At 52.2% G+C, this 7,240-nt stretch overlaps 1 pseudogene; it reads right to left on the bottom strand.

Moving 5' to 3' along the window:
• Nucleotides 1-5,704: 5,704 nt before the first annotated feature.
• On the bottom strand, nucleotides 5,705-6,973 carry LOC103267298 (annotated as a pseudogene).
• Between the last annotated feature and the right edge of the window lie 267 nt (nucleotides 6,974-7,240).

The following is a 7,240-nucleotide window of genomic DNA, read 5'->3' as shown; positions in this document are numbered from 1 at the left end:
CCTCTGCTGGATATGTAGCCAGATAAACGCACAACTCGTCTGTGTCCATGATGACAATCGAGCCCCTCTAAGAAGGTGCATTTGTGCGGTGAGAACCTGCCCATCCATTCCCACCAGCCCCTAGTACACACACACACCAACTAAGGGTCAGACACCGGCACCCTCACATGAAACCCCACAGTGAAACCAGTCAGCATATCCCACAAAACAGTTTTGTTTTGGGTCATGGGTGCAAGGTTCTATTCCAGGGTTAAGTGTAGGTTTCCAGTGAGGAAGAAAGGCACCTGGCCCTGGGGGGTCCTTGGCTGTGGAAGTCGCAGAAGTCTGACCACTGACCTCAGGGACGGCACAGAGTCACTGAAGACTAGCAGCTGGCAGGCAGGCAGACGTTCAGACAGGACTTAGGCCCTGCCTACAGATGTTCATTCACTGGACAAACATTAGCTGGGGAGGGTCACAGGCCAGGCACCATTCTGAGGGCAGGGATATGGCAGGGAGCAAAACAGAGATGGACTCACCCTGCAACGAGGCCCTTCCTTAGGCCAAAGGAACAAGGAGCTATCCCCTAAGTGAGGGAGAGAGGGGCAGCAGTGACCCACCCAACCATTCCTCAACAGCATGTGGTGTCATTCCCAGGCTAGCCCACAACAGTCTGAGGATACATGGAAAGGTAGGATATCAGGGTGGGAGTGAAGAGGGAACACCAAAGTGCAAGGGATAGAACCTCATAACAAACCAGGAAACATAAATGCCCTGCAGAGAAGATGCCACTTCCACAACTAGACCGGTGGGCTAGTCTGGAGATTATGCGCTTCAGTGACAAGGTCACCTTTTGTGAAAAGTGAAAGCACCTCCTGCGGCTCACAGCCTTAAGTTTTAACCTTTAAGTTTTGAACTGACAACAGAAATCAATGCCAAGCGCTTACCAGCAAGCCTCTACCCCTCTCCTCTCTTGCTCACCCATCTCGTGCTTTCTTCTGGAACTCATAATTTTCTCATTTTTTGTTTATTTAAATTTCTGTGTGGAATATATTTTTAAGCCATAGAATCAGGTGGCTCTTCTCATTAACAGGTGGAGTCTATTCCTCTGTCTTCTGAATCAGGGCTCAACTACATGACTTAATGGCTAATAAGGTGTTAGCAAACAGACACGAGCAGAGGCTCAAAAGGGCTTGAGCACAGAGGCCTGCCCTCTCTTGCTTTTCCTGGCAACCCTGAAACCACCATGGAAATGAGTCCAAGCTAGTCTGCTAGAGAAGGTAAATGGAGGAGAACCAGGGCACCCCAGCCTTTCAGCTGCCACTCATGTGAGTGAAGCCATCCTAGGCCACCCAGTTCCCGCTGATCTTCCAGACGGCTGTGGGCACATGAGCAAGCCCAAGAAGCCAGCAGAAGAACCACCCGGCAGAACTCAGTCCAAATTGCCAACTGAATCAAGTGTGAATGAATGACTGTTGTTTTAAGTCGCTGTTTCAGGGTGTGAATACAGCAGGTTGTTAAACAGCAAAGACTAACTGATATACTCTCTTTGGCAAGACACATGTGAGTCCATAAATGAGCAGCCACTACTTCTCAGATAATAACCATACAGGCTGACGTTGGTGCTATCACCATGCATATTTCAATGCCAAATAAATGCTTTATTTTTCCAAAAAACACTAGATGGTGGCAGTTCTTTGTTCTTTCAGTTGGAACTTTCCCTGAAGCTAGAGGTACGGTCTAGGAATCAACATATCTCTACTCCTAAAATAATATGTAGAACCTGATAATGATGATAAAAAATAAGAGCTAACATTTAGTAAGATATTGGTTCTAAATTCTTCACATAACTGTCCTATAATCTTCCCAGCACTCCCCACATGCTGGTACTATTATTATCCCCGTTTTTGCAGATGAGGAAACTGAGGCACAACATGACACCTCTAGCCTAAATTGGTAAGAGGCAGAGCCAAGGTACAAATCCATTTCTGACTCTATGGTTAATTGCTACCCGGGACTGACCCCAAGTCTGTTGCAGATTATCTGTGTAGTCCTGAGCAAGCTGTTTATTCTCTCTGTGCCTCAGCTTCCTCATGTGCAAAATAGATCTAGACTAAATCAGAGATTCTTGACCTGAAAGGAGCTCCAATGTGGAGGTTCAGGACCAACCAGGATCTTGTATAACTGTCTGAAAAGCCCTTGGAGTAAACAAGTATGGAGGGCTGTGAAAGGGGCCATCAGGGGATTCCCAAAGGGGCCTGCGACCCAGAAGAGGTTAACAAACATTTGACAGTGTGCTCTTGAAGGCCCTTACAAAGGCCAAGTTTCTTCTTAAGTTGAATCAGGCAGTTCCACAAAATGCTGCCAATTACACAGACACAAACCAGTTCTTGCAACACTCAGCTTTAGGGTCATTCCTCCACAACTCTGGACTGTGGTCAACAGGAAGTGTGGTCCTGGTCCTAACCCTAGGCCTGAGTAACATGGGTCTTTCTATATACCCTAAGCCCTTATCTTGAAACCAGACCAGTGGTGGGCTTGTCCCGCCCGTTAGGATCTACCAGGGATATTCTCTACTCAACCTTCTGTGAGGGGCCATTGCTACCACTTTGACCTTCAGCCCCTGCCTATCCATGTGCTGAAAAGCAGTTATTGACTACAGGAACCACAGAAAGAATCTAGCACAGTTTTTGTCTGAAGTATGCCCTTGCCTAATTCCCCAGGAGTCTGGTTCCTGGAAGTGACTTCTGGTCTCTTAACACTTCCCTGGAATGAGTCACTGCCACTGTTGCAACTGTTTCTAGATCTCATGCCATGTCCAGATCCTGGCTCCTCCTGCGGCTCCCTCCCACTGCCGGTGCTGATCCCATTTGCCTCCGAGACTTCGAGGCAGTTTGACATCCACAGCACCAACAGCGGCTCAAAGCCGTTGGCCTGGTTTTTCTGAGATTCCTCTCATCTCAATAGACTGGTTAACTCTAAGCCTGCTGTGAACTCTTCTGTGTGATGCAAAAAGTCTGTGAACTTTTCCTCTGTGTTGTGGAATTCTTTGTCACGCATCATCATACGTGGAAGCTTAAGATATGAAACAGATGAAAGCCAAGCCAGAACAGCGGTGCAGAACCTCACCTGTCCAACCTTCCACTCACTCCTCCCACCCCCCTCCCCCCAGAATATTTTGATACTCCCAGGAGGTCCTAAGCAACCTGGGGGAGATTTTTTGGACCAATGGAGTGGCAGAATTATTATCTGCACATGTATGTGTGTGATTGCAGATGGAAAGGAAAGACAGAGGGGCGAGGGAAGGAGAGAGGAAGAAAGAAAAGCCAAGACAAGAGAGGTAGAGACTGTGTAGTGAAGAATTACAATGTGGACGTAAAGGGGAACCAGATAAGAAGCCCAGGCTGTAAAGTCAAAGAAAGAGAAACTCACATTTTATGAAGGAGAGAGCAGAGACGAGAGGGAAGAGCCAGCCACGTCAGCAGGAAGAACTGTGGGATCTCCCTCCACTGTGGCCAGCCTGGGGAGGCCCTGGACTCTCAGGCACCTGGCTGATGTGCATATGAGTGAGTAGGATATGAATGTGTGATGTATCTGGGACACAGGACCAAATGTTAGTAACGTCTTAGTAAGTGTCACACCGGAGAGGGATGTAGCATCTGGAGGAAGGTGGGTGACATACGGACCAGCCACCCACAAGGACTGGAAGATGGAGCCCTCCAAATGCACCAGAGGTGGGTCTTGCCCTGAGCTGACAGTCCAAAAGGAAAGAAAAGCAGCCCCAACACTCATGTTTGCCTTGCCCGGATCTTCAGGGCCACCCCCTTGTTCCAATCCTCTGCTATAACCAAAAATGGCTATCTTCATTCCTCTCCCTTGGGGACCTCCATCACCACGGTGACTTTGGTTTTGGCCATGTGCTTTTTCTTTGGCCAATAGGACATCAGTAATATTACACAAGCAGGGGCTTGAAAAGTACCTGTATTCTGAAACTTGCCCTCTTGGACTGTTCTTGGGACCCTTGCAACTACCATGTGAGCCCAGGCCAGCCTGCTGGATGGTGACAGCACTGAGGCCAGCTCAACCCTATCACTTTGACACTGAGCCAATAGTCAGTCATGTGAGTGTGGCCATTCCCATTTATCCAGTCCCAGCCCAGCTGACCCAAACCAGAACTGCTCAGCTGGTTCACAGAATCACAAGAAGTAAAAAACTTTTGTTCTGAGCCAGTAAGTCTTGGAGCTGTGTTATGTAGTGGAGGCTAACTGAAACAAATACAAAGATTTACTTTAGAGAAGACAGATCAATCTTAAGTTGTTCAAAAGCTATCCTTGCAGCCGAGTGTAAACTGTAATGTGCATTCAAGAAGCCTTGGAAATTCCACTGTAATTTACAGCCTACATCTGTAGCAGAGGGTGAAAAATTGTTGTATCAGCCAACAACAGCATCTTGGGGAAGGAGCCACATCTTGTGGGAGATCAGCAAGCAATCTGCTTAGGCCTTGTATGGGTGGAAGAAATCAAGAGAAGTGGTCAATTCCTCCAAGTTGGTTGGCCCCAGAAGAGGGAACAGCCCTGGAAGAGGTGGGTGACAGCCAGGATTCCACCAGGCAGGGACTCAGGCCAGGAAGCACTCATGAGAAGGGAGGCCCCAGGAATTGTCCCCACAGATTTTGGGGGGAGAACACTGGACTCCCTGAGGTCATAAGAGAAATGCAGGCACCAGGTTTCTCTATATCTCGAGACCTGAGTGACCTCAACTGACATCTGCATAATGTCTGTGATACAGAAGAATCCATGTCAAAACCAAAAAACCATCAGCCCCTAACAGAGTTTTAAAAATAGTTTTAGAGATCCTTTCACAATAACACCAATAGCCACATAGTCTCAGCTGTGGCTCCAATATGTGCAGACACACATGCTCACCCTTACCTAATAAGAGCTAACATTCAATGCATTTTTCGTATATTTCATATATTTTTCGTGTAATCCTTATTACAACCTTCAGGATAGGTCCCACCATCATCTACAGGACAGTTAGAGGGAGTAGCTTTAACACCCTCCCAGGGATCCTACCTCACTTAGGGTAAAAGCCAAAGTCACCTCCCTGCCCTGAACTACTCCCATTCTCCTATTCCTGAGCTCCAGGCACCAGACTCCTCAATGTTTCTTGAACACACCAAATAAATCCCTGCATCCTGATCTTTGCACCTGCCAACCCGACTGCCAGAAGCTTCCACTGGGAAGCTGCCCAGCTTTCTTCCCAGCCCTTCGCTTCCTCTCTCACAAGTCACCTTCTCGGAAAGGCCTCCCCGGCCTCCTAATCTCAAATTGCAACTCCTCTCCAACTGTGCACCCTAGCACTCAGCACCGTCTGACATCTTCCATATTTTATTGATTCGTCTTGTTTTGTCTGTCTGCCTCATGAAGACAGGCACTTGTTAGATCCACCACCACATCATCCGTGAATGGCATACAGTAGATATTGAGTAAATATTTGTTGATTGAAGGAGAGGAAATTGTGGCAGGCAGGAGATGGGCTGCTTGCCCAAGGCCCACAGCCAGCAGGTGGCAGAAGCTGAATTCCAGCCCAGCTGGACCAAGTCTGGAGGCTTTCCTAGTCACCGCCACTACTTTCCCAGGTCAAAGTCCCTTTGCACACCAGAAACGCATGGCCTACCTGCATGTGTGAGCACAGGCACACCTTCTCGACTCACTCTCAGGCCCTAGCCCTCACCAGCCCAAATCCCAGGCCCCAGGCTCACATACAGGAACCTGCCGTCAGTCTGCGCCCCGGAATAGAGTTTGCGCTCGGCCTCCTCGCGTGTCAGGCTGCTGTGGTACCAGGGCATCCACTCGTGGGCCATGGTGGCGATGAGCTTCTCCACCTGGGGGGCCTGGTTGATGATGGCCTGCTCCAGGGCCTCTTCCTAAGGAAGGAGGAGCGAGGAAGTTTGTAGGTGAGTTGGGCCGTATGAGGCTACAGGAGCCCCCTTCCATCTCCTGGATCCTGCAGATCACCACGTCCGACAAGACCCCCGCTCCATCCAGGCACCCTAAGCAGGAGGCTGAAGACAGACTTGGCCATCTCCAAGATCCCCACTCCAACCCCGCCAGGGAGGGACCATGCCACAGGCTTCTGCTGGCCCCAAGGGCATCTCCAGCTTTGAAACCTAAGCAGGTCGTTGCAGGTAGTTGCGCACTGTCGTGCTGCACAGGCTGTTTTCTAAGACTGCAGCCCTCAGCCCCTCCTCCCCCATGGCCGCCCTAACCTGGGGCGCGCCATCCCCTCAGCCCTGCCCCCAGTACAAGCTTGCTCTCTCCAAGCCCGGTGCACCCTTCCACCTTCTGGTCTGGCAGAGTAGCGCACTGTAGCATCGCTGAGGCCGTGGAAGACAGTGGCCACCAACGCCACCAAGAAACCCCTGCCTCGAAGGTCTCCTTCCCGGTCCCGCCCCCACCAAGGCCCCATCCGTCAAATAGGACTGGCTGGGGAAGATGGCCTGTCTCGCTCCCCTGTGCCCCGAAGTCCCCGGGCCTCCCACGGCGGGCGTGGGTTCATCCAAGGCGCCCCGGACCCGCTTCCGCCCCCGGGCCCGGCGCTCTCACCTCCAGCTTCCACGTCTGGCGCACGTAGTCGCGCACCAGCGCGTCGCGCAGGCAGTCGAAGACGCCAGGCTGCGGCTCGAGGCCCGATGGCCGGTTGCACGGCTTGCGCAGGTTGCAGGGCAGCCCGTCGAACTCGCAGAGCTCTGCCGGGCCGTAGGGCGCCTTCCCCCGGCGATGGCGTCAGAGCCATTGAGGTGGCGCTCGATGGGGAAGTGGTGGAAGCGCACGTCGTGCACCGGCGACAGCATGCAGCCGCCCAGCGAGCGCAGGCACTGGCGCAGCAGGAACAGCCGGTCGGCCGTGCCCGCCAGCTTCAGGTGCTCCTCGGCCTCGGCGCGTGAGATGCTGCGGTAGAAGAAGGGCAGGGGCGCCGCGGGGTCCGGCATCGCCGCCGCCGCCCCGCCTCGCCAAGCCTGGCGGTGCAGAGGGGATGGGAGGCGCGTCAGGGCCAGTGCTACCTTCCCCCAGCCGCTTCCGCCGCGCCCGGAAATAGCGGGAGGGATGCCGCACGGAGAGGCGTCGGTGCCGCACGGCACAGATCGAGCAATCCCGGCCGCCACCCCCGCCCCCCGCCTTTTCAGAGACTTCGTGCCGACGCCCAGGCGCCAGCACCCGGAGCCGTCCGCTCATTTCCTAGACGCAGGCGGAATGCT

The sequence above is a fragment of the Carlito syrichta genome, unplaced genomic scaffold (assembly GCF_000164805.1).
Source record: "Carlito syrichta isolate Samal-C Ts95f unplaced genomic scaffold, Tarsius_syrichta-2.0.1 Scaffold24703, whole genome shotgun sequence".
In the NCBI taxonomy this organism is placed as follows: Eukaryota; Metazoa; Chordata; class Mammalia; order Primates; family Tarsiidae; genus Carlito; species Carlito syrichta.
The sequence above is the reverse complement of the archived record's forward strand: the minus strand, read 5'-3'. Positions and strand labels throughout refer to the sequence as shown.